Source organism: Corvus moneduloides, chromosome 6, assembly GCF_009650955.1.
Source record: "Corvus moneduloides isolate bCorMon1 chromosome 6, bCorMon1.pri, whole genome shotgun sequence".
Lineage (NCBI taxonomy): Eukaryota > Metazoa > Chordata > Aves > Passeriformes > Corvidae > Corvus > Corvus moneduloides.
Genome location: NC_045481.1, coordinates 22,411,540 through 22,422,505, shown reverse-complemented (window position 1 = coordinate 22,422,505; position 10,966 = coordinate 22,411,540). Strand labels below are relative to the sequence as shown.

The following is a 10,966-nucleotide window of genomic DNA, read 5'->3' as shown; positions in this document are numbered from 1 at the left end:
TATCACTACATGCCCCTGTAGGTGTCCCTCTCCAGCTCTCTTGTAGGCTGCGTTTAGGTACTGGAAGGTGCTATAAGCTCTCCCTGGAGCACCTTTTCTGCTCCAGTCTGAACAACCCTAACTCTCTCAGCCCATCTTCATAGAAGATGAATGAAGTTGAAGGTGATAAATTATACACACAGTAAAACCATAGGTAAAGCCAGCAGCATGAGCAGGGAAGTTAATAAATAATTATTTGTTGTCAATTAGGCTCAAACGTTGACCACATCTTCCAGGCAGAGAAATGGATGAAAGTAGCTTGTCAGTGGGTCAGAAGAGACACAAGGAGACATTGTGTCCTTCATACAATGTGTGGCTTCACCAGGGAACATCTTGCTGCAAAGTGCTGTGGATGTCCACAATTTATATGCTTCTGAATCTCCTTCAAGAGCAATGTGTTTGCTGGTGAATGGGAGAGGACACTAAAGGAGCAGCATCCACCTGCTCTGTTCTTAATTTCTTCTCAAGAGGTTTGCTGCCAGCCACTTCCAGAAACAGAATGATAGCCTACACAAACCTCTTTTCTGACCTAGTACAGCCCTTCCTTTTTCTTTCCATTTTGTATTTTTTTTCATTCTGTTGCTTTTCTCTACATAAAAAAGGGCCAATGAGCTACTTAGAAAATAAGTTTTTGTTGAATATTTTGTTTATGAGACAGCCTATTTAGAGTTAATGACTTTCACGAGGGACTGCGCCACTGTGCATTAGCTAGCTGCGCTGCTGGCAACTGTTCGAGCCAGGGAGAGCATCAGTGCATTGAGTGTTTGCTCCCAGGAAGGCTGGCATGTGGGCAGAGACACAGCCTGCATGCAGAGCCCCGCATTTGGCCGGAACATTATGGTTCATTACATGATGTGCATCTTCCTCACTGCCTCTCCCGGCTCAGCCTGTTAGCTTACATCTTTTCCCTATAATCCACTGACATTCTCATTAAAACTACCATCACTTTTCCCTGGTCTATCTGCAATCAGTCTTTCATGGCTCTAGACATCATCAAAAATGCCATTTTCTGCTTCCGAAGGTCAAGTGCTCAGCCTGAATCTTCTTCTCCTATGTCAGGAATTACCAGTTTCACCTCTTGAAGCCAAGGGATCATTTCCCTGAGACTTCCAGAAAATATTTCACTCTGATCCATGACCTCCATTTCAAGTTCCGTATAACCATGTTTTTATTTTGTTTCTTTCTCACACACATTTGCTTAAGAGGGGGAGATGTATTTTACACAGAGTAAATGAACCCATGTTCCTTTCTGCATCCATCTCCACAAGGAAGTGACACGGCACGTCCTAGGCTTTGAGAGCAGACACAGCGGGCCAGGTCAGAATGTCTGGTATTGACAGGGTAGGTGAGCAGCAGGCCTGACCTCTGGGGAAGTGCACACTACCTATTTGCAGAATAATGCAAGGATGTTTGATGCACAAAAGCTCAATTGGTGCTATCAAGTGCAAGCCTGACTGTCTAGCTCTCCACTGGGTCCTTCTTCAAGGAGGTGAGTGAAGTGTTCCATGTTGCTAAGGCAGTATCAGGGTAGGGAAAAGTGGAGGAACATTTGATTAGTTGGGCTGAAGAGAGGAAAGCACCAAGCAAGAGGTTGCACCATTTGCTTGTGGTGATACAGGACCTGATGGGAGCATCTACAGAGACACTGCTGCAGGCAGTAGTGGCTGACAGCCAGGAGGGCTGGGGATGGTATTTGTGAAGATGAACATGTTGGGTTTAGGCTGCACTGGGGACTTGGACAACTTGGGCTGCCTGCATTGAGGGCCCAGCTATGGTGCCTTTTGGAGCAGGGCTGGTGGTGTCTGGGCAGCACCATGGGAATATGTTGCTTACCCAAAAACAGAGATATAGAGTCACAGAGAAATCTTGTGCCTGCAAGTACTGAGCCACATTGCCCCACTGACTGGCAATTGGGAAGAGCCAATTAGCATATATTAATGCAACTGATTAGTGCGTGGTCACGCAGCCTGGGTGGTGGGTGATTTTTGGAGCAGATTTGAAATTATAAGCATGCAGACGCCAAACCACAAGGGAGCCAGCATGGGGGAGAGACAATTTCCCAGCATAGCAGCTGCGGCCCCAGTTTCTCAGCTATTCCCAATGGCAAGCTGCCTTCAAAGAGCCCTGAGAAGATCCGGGGTGAGCACTTGAAAATTAAGAAATTAACTTTTTTAATTAACGGAACACAGGTGGCTGGTGTGATGGTGGCTCAGCCTCTGCTGCAGCTCTTCCAGCCTCTCCTTTTGCACGGCATAAGTGCCATGTCTCCTGTGGGAAGGGAGAAGCACCTTGCCTGGGCCGGGGGTCCCCGCCAGGAGCCCCCAGTGGAGGGCACAGAGCCCTCCCCAGTGCAGGGGGCTGCGGTTCTGAGGCAGCCGTCTCTGCCGGATGTCAGGGGGGTTGTGCGGGAGGTACTGCCCCGCATTCGGGCTCTGGGAGCGGGCTGCGGGGCAGCCCGGAGTTCCCTGGCCGGGCTGCGGCTGGGGCTGACGCTGCCTTAGCGCGGGGTGGTGCCCGCAGCTCCCCCGCGCTCCGATGTGCGCACTGCAAGGAGCTGCTGCCGACAGGAGCTCCGTTTCCTTAGTTACGGCAGGCCGGAGATATTTCGGGAAGGAGGCAGGCAGCGCTAGGAAAGGCCGGCAGGTCTGGGGAAAGAAAGCTCCGCGGTGCCCGGGCTTCACCAGCCCCGTACACCGTGTCTGAACTGCCCGGGCTCCGTTTCCCGGAGCCCAGATCGAAGGAATGCCGGGCGCCCATGGCCGGGACTGGAGTCGGCACAGAAGGGCTGCAGTTCCGTGCCAGGGAAAATCCGCCCACACCGCGGGGTGAGCGTAGCTCCGACCTCCGCAGGCGTGAGCTTCCATCTCTTCCCAGGGGTTAATCTCCCACTTGCCCAGGGATGAGAAGAAATTCATTCCTGCTTTCGCAGCATGAAAATAATGCAATGATTCTATCAGCCCTCCAAGGAAACAAGTAATTTTGTCCTAGAAGCAGTTTGCAGGTAAGAAAGTCTGGGATCACATCCAGGGCTGTGCTATACCATTTTGTGCTTTTGCCCATTTCAAGCTTCCCTTCTCAGGTTCTGTATCCAGGTCTGCCCACACTGCAGAGTCCCATGGAGCCCTGCATTAGCTCCCACCCCTGCACTAGGGAGGTCAGGGCTCCCTGGGATGGTCGCCTACAGGCAACCATTTGCCAAGGGCTTGCATGCCACGCTCAGCACACTCCAGCTGGCCCACTCATCCTGGTGGGGAGCAGCCAACATGGGGATATCCCGGCAGTGCCATGCCATGCCAAGCTGGGCTGTCAGCCAGGGACTCAAACACAGTCTAGGTGGCTCCAGGGGCAGGGATCAGGGACTAAAAGGTGTTCTAATTCCCTGACCCTTCAAGTCTGCCCTTGGTCAGGGCAATTCACAGATTTCCGGCTTCACACGAATCAGCCCCATAGGAGTATTCAAAGGCACATCTCCAGGTAAAGGCCACACCTTTGCCAGTATTTGCCTCTGAAGCTCAGAGACACTGGTGCTGCCCAAGGATAAACCAACAGCCTTTTTTAAAAACATAGCTGCAATAGCCTTTTTCTACAGATGTCATTCTCAGGAACAGTTGCACCATCTTGCTTGAAATATGTCTAGACGAATTCAGCCTGAGTCCCTCAATCTGCCTGGAGAAATTCAGCGTAAATATTAAGGCCATAAATGATGGAAAAGAGGAATTACAATTGGGAGATTCACACAGCAGGATGCAGTGCCACAGTCCCAGCTTCCAAGCAGCTCCCTGTGCCTCATCCTCCTGCTGCCTCTGGCCGCAGCTCCACGTCTCTCCCACACTGCTGCAGGGTTATGAGCGATGCAGGAAGGAGGTATTGTGTTCCTTCACACCCAGAGCTGGAGCTGAGCCACACACCGCTCATGCTTCTCAGGCATGTGGAGGACTTAAAATCCATGGGATGCCGGAGCCCTTGTGAGACCGCACCTGTAAGGCTCTTCTTGGGCCAAAATCATGGCCAGTGAGGCCCAGTATGTAACAGAAGATGAAGGAGTTTTTCTCCCTTTTAGGGTTCCTCTGTATTTCCTTTTTGGTTTATTATTCTATTCTATTCTATTCTATTCCAGCTAGGCACAATCTGTGCCAGAGGCAGGAGAAACAAGTATCTCCAGGGAATGACTTACACGCCAGCTAGGTTTGTCCAGCTTTGTGTGATCCCTGATGTCTTGGCAGGTAAAAGGAAGGGGAGAGGGTGTTCCCACCTTTGGGACTGGGGCAGCTCACCAGCAGCAAGGTTGCCAGATCTGCTCAGAAGTTAAGATTTCCCAGCAGCGTTTGCCAATTTAAGTCATCGAACATGTTGGCTTCCAGTTCAGTCGGTCAGAGAAGCCATGGCTTATGAAAAACGGTCTTTACTTGCTGAGAAGTAGGCGATCAAATATTGGGGACCCAGTGGCAGATCACAGTCGTGAGGCATTTTAGAAAATCCTCATGGATTTTTTCCCCCACAAGCTCCCATTACTCATTGCTTGCAGAGCACGTGTTGCACTAAGCTGGCATGGTCATCTCTGCTCTCTCCTGAGGTAGGCAGTGTCCCCTGATGCACGGCAGCAGGCAAGGTCTCCAAACCTTGGTGATGCTGTAGGACTGCCACTGGCTTGTCTGGAATGAGAAGGCAAACTCTGTGGCTTCTACACATCAGACATATGGCTAAGGAAGATAGCAGTGAAAGAGATTTTGAAACATTTTTTTATTCAATTGTTCCCTAAAGTCTTGGGCATGTGTTGTTTGGGCTATGGTAGCTCCTAGAAGTCACTGGTTGGAGATAAAGGTCTCATTTATATGAGACTCATTTACGTGAAACTGAAGTTTTATCAAAAGACATCATGTTGTAGCCAGCCTGTTCTCTGCACCATGCTCCAGCAGACCCGAAGTCAGCTGAGGGCTACCTCAGCCTTGGGGAGACTAAAAAAAGAAAGGAAAGACACTAAGGGGTACACCTGGCTTTCACCTCTTGGTTCCTCATGGTCTGTGAGCTGTGCCAGCCATTTCCACTTGCAGTATGAATGAAGCTGTTATATTATGTTCATTCCCTGATGCTTCTCCTGGCGATTTTCATAGTTGTGCTTGTAAGACTGGAAGGTCTTTTACTTAAATGGTTGGAGTTTAACCACTGGACTGTGCTTCTTCAGCCCAAAAGTGATGAAATGAGCCAAAACAAGCCTTCAGAGGATGCTGCAGAACAATACTATTTACTCAGCATCTGGAGAAGCCACAGATGTGGGACCCCAGGTCTAACATACGAGGCAGGAGCAATGAAGCACTTGGCATGTCAGTGAGGCTTCTCTGCAGTCACATTCTGGTGACTGTTCCCTGGTAGCCCACTTGCAGGTGAGTCTCTGACCATCACTTGGGTGTTGGGTGCCGGCCATTCGAAACACCCGGTACTGCAGCCCTGAAGGTGCTGTGGGAGGTTTCTCCAGCACAGAGTGCACTGCCTGCATCATCACGGATTGGAGAAATGGGGACCAAACTGGGATGCTCATGGAAAACGAGGCTCTCAGTGCTCCTTTGCACTTGGTGGGTCAGGTCCCTGTCTGTCCTGCTGATCATTCCATACGAAGGCAGAGACCCTCTGCAGGAACAAGACCCGTAGGAACGTTCTTAGCTACCACCCCTGCTGCCACCCCTGCCAAGCAGCTGAGCGATGCTTCATCAAGGGGAGAGGTTTTGCAAACGGTGTTGAGGTCTCAGATGTACCCACCACCCTGCCCCTACCACTGCCCTACCCCGCGCGCCCCACCGCAGCGGCTGATGGCCCCGGAGGCCCGTTCCGCTCGCCCCCGGGGCACACGCCGGGCAGCCATCCCGAGGAGCCCGAGCGCCGCGGAAGCTGCTCGGAGCGGCGGATGAGGCGGGCACAGCCTCACACCCAGAAATAGCCTGAGACGCGCAGACCCCGCACCCAGGCGTTCTGCCGGCAGCTCCCCGCCCGCTCCCCGCTCCGAGCGCCGGGGCCGCCGCCTCGCCGCCTCCTCCCCGCACGGATGCCACGGGGCGCACGGTAGGCAGAGCGGCGGGGGCTGCCCGACCCCGGCTCGGGCCGGGAGGCGGCTGCGGCTCCCCACGCGGGGCCCGGAGCTCCGGCGGCGCAGGCCCCGGGGCCCAGCACCGGTGAGGCGGGGGGAGCAGCCCGAGCACCGCAGCCCTTGGACCGCGGCCTCTCCGCCGCAGCGGGGCGGGCGGGGGGCGGGGCGGCGGCGGCCCCGGCCCCTTCCCCTGCCGGTGCCGGGCCCGGGCCGGTGCCGGGCAGCCCGAGGCGACCGCGGGGAGGGGAGGAGGGAGGCGGCGGGAGCAGGGCCCGGAGCGAGCGGACCCCCCAGCAGGTCAGTGCGGGACGGGAGCCGCGGTCCGGGCTGTGGGGCTTGGCGGGCGCGGCAGCGGGCTGGGGGCCCGGCGGGCAGCGGGGCTCCAGCGAGTGGGGACTGGGGCGCCCCTGGGGTGCAGGACGGACCCGGGGGCACGACCTGGCGGTGCGGTGGTTGGGATGGGGAGGAAGCGTGGGTGGGACTGACCCCGGCGCGCCCACGCCGAGCTGCGCCTGCCGGGCGCGACTGCGGCGGGGGATGCTCACCGGGCGGGTAAGCCGGCATCTCCTCGAGCAGCCCCGGGACAGCTCGCCAGGGCCGTCCCGCGGGTCCGGGAGGCAGGGACGGGTTTGGGTCGGTGTTGTGGGAGATTTCTGGGTTACTTGGCTCTGTTTAGACACTGTTTGCCCGCCTTCATCTTGGACCATGTACCAAAGTGTTTGTAAGTAATGCTTGCGTCTGCCTGTCTGATGGGCGGCTGAGGCCCAGCAAGGCACAGGGGCTTCCCTGGGCTGCTGGAACAAGTTGGTGGCAGAAGCAGGGAGTGAGCCCCAGCCCCTCAGTATCATCTCCCAGTGCACATGCACTGGCCTGCGCCACTGGCCTGTGATGCGAGATAAAATGTCACCCCACCGCTGTGTCATGTCGTGGCTTGTGCTCAGTCCTCACGTCATCCTGGCCACAGAATCGTCCTTCTGGGAGCTACACCTGACGGTGTTAGATATGCTTTGTGCTGGCAGGGGAGAGGAGGGGGAACTTCTCCCCATTTCTCCCTCCAGTTTCGTTATAGTGATGATTTTGAGAGGGCTGGTAGGTCAGGGTGATCTAATGCTCTGGCCAAGCTGCTCTCCCTCAGTTTACAACTTCATCCAGATTTGTCCATGGATGAAGGCCCTGCCTTCTCCCTTGTTTGCTTCCCCATCCTTACTAGCAGCAGCAGTACTGCACAGTGGGTTTGCTATTCAGAAACCTCCTGAACAGGAGTGTTACCCAGGAGAATGAGAGAGAGAGACCTTTGTCTGGCTGACAGATGTTGTTTCTGCATGAACATCTTTTTCCTTTTAACTGTTTAGCCACCATCTCCAGGACTGATGTACATGCCAGCCTTCTCCCCTTTCAGAGAGTTCAGGGGAAAGCAGGGTGTGGAGGGAAAACTGGGTGGGGAAACAAGGTATGAGAAAGCACTTTGCCCCATGTTGGAGATTTACAGTTCCGTATAACCAGTCAGGCTGCCTGTCTGAGCAGAAGAGAGACAACAAAATATGCCATTTGGGAGAAAAGGTGCTGTTGTAGTGGTTTGCAGTATTTGTTCAGCGGGGAGAGGGGAGAAAGTGGAAAAAATAGGAAGCAGAAAGAGTGATTCTGGTACCAGACCAGAGCCTTGGCCTCGCTGCCTTCCCTGCTGCCCTGCAAAGTGGTGGTCAAGGCTGGGCAACAGATGGAGAGGGAAGCAGAAGCAGCTCCTTCAGGAAGGATTTGTCTAAAGTATCCTGGCAAACAGCCACTGGCAAACAAATAAGTAATAAATAAAAACAGGGAGGCCACCAGCACCCCTGCGGCCTCTGACTCCATAGCGCATATGGGCTTTTCTGGCTACCCTGTGAGCTGAAACCTCTGCCTTCTTCCCATGGCTCCATCCTGGCTCCTGAAACTCCATTCCAATGCCTTTCAGGTCTTCTTTTTTTTTTTTTTTTTTTAAGATAACGTTTGAATTGCTTTGTAACTACTCTCCTCTTCAAAGCTTTCCCTGAGGTTAACTATTTCATCTCTGGTTTGGTGGCTGCTGACAATGGTAAGCATAGGGTGGTCCTGTGAAGGACAGAAATAGCGGTGCTTGCTGGGGGTGCTGATCAGGGGTGTGCGTAGGCCCTCGCAGGTAAATACTGTTTTCCTTCCATGCAGAGACTTCTGGCCCACGGGAACATAAGGCAGATTTCAGCACAGCTTCAGAGCCTGCATCTGCAGAATTGTAAAAGGATGAGTGTTTCTGCTTTAAAATATTTCTTGCAGGAAATAGTCTCATCTTAAGAGACTTCGAGGACTTTCCAAAAGCAGCAAGAAGAGGGAGAAACGTTTCTAACACCCACAAGTGAATTGAATTGATATTAAACTAATCAATCACCTAAACTCCTAGGCAAACATCAGTGTGCTGTGCAAGTGCTGGCTCCTCCACGAGTCCTACAAACACCAAAGCCTTCTACTGTTGTCACTCCTGTGTTTCTTACTTTAGTTGCTGTAAATATATTTTGTGTACTTAGCCCTAAGTTTGAAGAAAACATTGCATTGCTGACACACTGTGCTCAGAGCAAAAGCAAGTTGTTTTGAGATTATTTCAGGACTGGAGAAGCAGCTCCAGTCCTAATTTCCTTCGGCTGTGGCTTGAACACATTCAGTCCCTAACCAGCTGTCATACTCAAACACAAGAGGACTTAGAGCTTTAAAAGATCCCGCTTGGCATCTACCTGCACTTGAAGGTGCCTAAATATCCTTTGAAAGCTTGTTTGAAGTTACTGCTTCAAATGTGTCTGAGGCTAGTAATTAGGCTGTGATCACGTATTGTTATTAGGTGGGGACAATGTCAGCAGTTTGCTCACACTATTACAGCAACAATGGGACAGAGAGAGAGCGGAGCACAGCCCTTCCCATCCCCCGGGCCGCTATTGTTGCTGGCTAATGGGTGAGAAAGGGCACGGCAGGTCCCCCTGGGCCTCTCTGCCGAGTAGCTTGGAGGGGGCCATGGGCTTGCCTCTCCCAGCCTGCTGCCGTGGTCCCTGTGTCATCCTCACCTCCCAGGCAGTTCAGCTGTCGCTTGATCTCACACCTCCTCACCAGGTTTGCTTTTTATGACTTGTCTTGATGGTTACCTTAGCCCCAGTGTTGTCCTGCTTTACCTGTCCTAGCTGGTATGGCCCTCTCTTGGTTGATGGCTGTGTTGGCTTAAGAACTGCAGCCATGCTGAGGGCTGCAGAGAAAACCTCTTTGCCTGAGAAATTGGCTTCCTAATTGAAATTACCATAATGTTGTCCAGCCTCTGATGAGAATGAATACCACTGTATAGAAGCATTTCAACACTGGAATCAGTTGTGTAGTTCCAAGCAGAGTCTCCATGAGAAGCTGGGGTTACCATTTTCACCAAGGAGGGGCTTCTTGCAGTCATAGTTTGATCTTAAATAAAGATGTGTTTAAAATGGAGTACCAGAGCAGAGAGATTCGGTGCTCCTGTTCAGTGGGAGCACGTGAAAACTTTGGGTGACCTGATTCCCCTCTCCTCAGCACCAAAGTCTTGTGTCTTGTCATCCACAGATTTGTGGGTGAACAGAGAGGAAGGCAGGATCTGAACAAGACAGGCTCTGCTGCACCCCCAAGTGCTAAAAGGCAGCTTGTGAGAGGTGGAAAAATGTGTCATCATGTAATTTTGAGTTCCTCTAATAGAGATAGGAAAGGGCTCTGGCCCTGCTTCACTGAAGAATGCTTTATTATTAGCTGGGAATTGGTGGTAGGAGACAGCTGGGGCAGGAGGTGATGGAGATTGAGACAATGAGCCCCTTAATGTGCTGTGTTGAATGGTCAAGGGGAGACCAAAATTCAGAGGAGCTAGGGGTGCAGGAGTTAGGGCAAACAACAGTTCTGGAAATGTAGCTGGGGAGTGGCTCCCAGCTGTTGCCCGAAGTGAGCCTGTGGTATCCTCAGGCAAGGTCTGGGGCTTCTGCATTGTCCAAGCCAAGGTGGCCCTGCCAGAGGAATCCTCTCGCTGCGCTACCCATGCAGCAAGGTGACCCACGCTAAGGTGACACTTCCCCACCAGGCTGAGGTGCTGAGATCGTGTGAGGGCTGGCAAGCTGGGGCTGACTCTTGAGGCATGGAAGTGGCTGGCCATGGACCACAGGCACCTGTGCTGCCAGGATCCCAGCCAGCATTGGAACAGCCTCTAGTAACATGGGGCTTGGGACATACCTGGCTGGAGGATCTGGTTGGGATGGTCTTCTTGGCATGGCTGTGGTTTGGAGCAGAGTGTTCATACTTTGAGATATTCAAAACCTTCTGGGACACAGTCCTGAGGAACCTCTTCCAGCTGACCCTACTTTGAGAAGGGAGGCGGCCCTTCAGCCTCAATGCTTCTGAGCTTATTTGTGCTGTTGTCTGACAAATTCAGTCACCGTGGGGTAATCCCCAAGGCAGCATTAGAGAAATGACCACAGGCTGAAGTTTGCCTAGCTTCCCTTTGTCTGCAGCATTCTGAAGGTCTCTACAAGACTAGGAGACTGCCAGGGCTTGCAGGCTCCAGGCTGGGGATGTGCCCTGTTCACTGTGTTTCTGGGCTGCTTTTCTCAGGGAGGGCACAACTACCTGGAAGTGTAATGGCAAAGAGGACAGAAAAATGAACCAAACTTTAAAGACTTCAGAGTAAACTTGTTCTGTGCCTTGTTTGGCTCTTGACCTGCTGCTGAATAGAATGGATGGATTAAAGTCAGGACTTAAATTAATGATCATAAAGTCATGACCTAAGTACCTGTTTTTAATCGTGTACACTTCTGCTCTTTTCCTAAAGTTAAGTTGATTCTCAGTGAT

The 10,966-nt window shown here is 52.6% G+C and overlaps 1 protein-coding gene across 3 annotated transcripts in view; it reads left to right on the top strand.

Moving 5' to 3' along the window:
* Positions 1-5,933: 5,933 nt before the first annotated feature.
* Positions 5,934-10,966, top strand: part of TMEM63C (transmembrane protein 63C) — a 34,200-nt gene continuing 29,167 nt past the window's right edge. The window contains exon 1 of one of the 3 annotated variants that reach the window (XM_032113314.1): positions 5,934-6,093. The gene's annotated coding sequence lies outside the window, so the exon portion shown is untranslated. Of the gene's footprint in view, positions 6,094-6,309; positions 6,416-10,966 lie in introns of those variants that run through there. The other 2 variants (XM_032113310.1, XM_032113311.1) reach the window with 2 other exon arrangements.